This window comes from Hipposideros armiger, unplaced genomic scaffold, assembly GCF_001890085.2.
Source record: "Hipposideros armiger isolate ML-2016 unplaced genomic scaffold, ASM189008v1 scaffold_256, whole genome shotgun sequence".
Taxonomy (NCBI): Eukaryota; Metazoa; Chordata; class Mammalia; order Chiroptera; family Hipposideridae; genus Hipposideros; species Hipposideros armiger.
In genome coordinates, this window is record NW_017731606.1 from 1,810,154 (window position 1) to 1,812,330 (window position 2,177).

A 2,177-nucleotide genomic window follows, 5' to 3' on the forward strand; every position below is an offset into this window, starting at 1 on the left:
CTGAATGACTGGTTAAACCAGAAGAAAGGCCAGGATCCACGAAGGTGAACAAATTTTTCATCACACAGTAACCCTGTGTCAATGGCTTTGAATCTTTTTTTTTTTTTTTTTTTTTTTTTTTTTTTTTTTTTAATCTGAGCCATCCTGCCGCCTGTTGGCAGCTCAGCGGCAGCTCAGCTCGGGCCAGGCATCGAACCACTATTGCTCAGAGCTCATACTCTTGAGCCAAAACTTTTAACTCTATTAACTAAAATCCATCTCTCTTCATCTAGGGGCCATGGAGATACAAGTGATGCCCTACTAAGACTTCCTAGTACCTCCCTACCACTGAGGTCAACATGGTCCTCCAGGCGGATCTCGAGACCCCTTTCCCTCATCTAAGATCAGATAGGGCAAGAGTCCTGTAAATCCCCAATAGGCAGGGACAACGAACACATTCAGCAGGAAGCAGATACAGAAGAGACCTCCTGTCTCTCAACTTCCCATAGAGATTTATGGAGATCACGTCTCTCAAGCGGAACGTAAGGCAGGCAATTAGAGACAGGAATTGGGTCTCCAAGACGCCTGAATACATCAGGTAACATTCCTGCACGTCCTACATAGTCTACTGGAAATAACTGCCCAAAGACCTCCCTCTCCACCCAAACTTGCCCTTGTTTACCATAACCATTAGCCATTATCAATCACAGGTGTCAATCAAGCAGCCCCACAATTAGAGAGGAGCAGCCCATTCTCGAAGAGAAGGTAATAAAAACTCCAAGTCTTCGCCAGTCAGCGCCTTTGGAGCCTCTTCTTTGTGCTTGGGCCCATTCCCATCACTTTGGAGTGTACTTTAGCTTGTGATAAATTGCTCTTTCACCACTGTATTTCTGTATCTCATTCAGTTTTTTGCTCGAGATGCCAAGAACCTGGACAGGAGAAGGGCCTGGTCTCTGATAACAAAGCCTCCATAAATAAAACCAAGATAGGATGGGGTTTGGAGCTTCTGGGTTGGTGAACCTGAACACATCCATGCGCCAGGCCCCAAACTCCATGGAAACAGAAGCTCCTGTGCCCAGGACCTCATCCTATGTATCTCTTCATCTGGCTATCCATTCATATTCTTTAATATCCTTTGTAATAAACTAGTAATCTAGTAAGTAAACTGGTTTTCTGAATTCTGTGAGCACTCTCGCAAATCAATTGAACCCAAGGAGTTGGTTGTGGGAACCTCTGATTTCTAGCCAGTTGGTCAGAAGCACTGAAGTCTGGGCAGTCCTGTGGAGACAGAGCTCTTAACTGGTGGGAGCTGATGCTATGTCCAGGTAGATACTGTCAGAATAGACACAAGCTGGTGTTGGAAAATTGCTTGGTGTAGGGGAAAAACCCATACATCAGAATTGCTGTCAGAATCATAGGCTAAGAAACCTTGGTCTTTGCATTCAGAGAGGTGATTCAAAAGAGGTGGGGTTTTTTAGGAGATATTGAATCCAAAAGCCAGGCAGACCCTCCAAATGAGGGGTGAAATCTGAAAGAACTAGACAGAGAGGAGGAGAATCTGGTAGAAAAGCAGTGGTGCAGAAATCAGGGAGGTGAACCAAACCAAAGCTCCAAACCCAAGGGTGAGAGGCAGAGCCTGAAGAAGGGCCTGATTTGTACACAGTTCCTGTGATCAAAAGCAAGAGTGTGACCTGAGGGCTATTGAGTAATGTCCAGCTCAGATGTGACATACAAGTAGATAAGTGGATGAGATCAGCTAAAGAGAGTAGAAAGTAAGATGAGACAAGGGTAGAATCCCAACAAACACCAAGATTTAAGGAGTGGCTTTAAAAGGAGTTTGTGAAAGAGGCTAAGAAAGTACAACCAGAGAGGTCCAAAGTCACCCCAACCCCTAGCAGCCCTTTCAACCTCACTCTCCCTTCATAGTGCCCCTTGTTCCTGAGTTAGTTCTTGATCTTTTTCCTCCACCCTCTTCATCAAAACTCCCCTTCTCCTGAGTGTAGGAAAGCAATCTAAGTTAAAGCAATCCACATTTAGGTTTGAATGACCAATGCTTCTCTACCTTCAGCCAGTCCCTGAATGTTTTATATATGTGTTACCTTTGACTGTAAATTAATCTGTAATGGATAAAATTTTAGCCTACTTGACCTGGTAAGGAAAACTTCAATTGTGGCTACCCTGGCCATATATGTAAATAT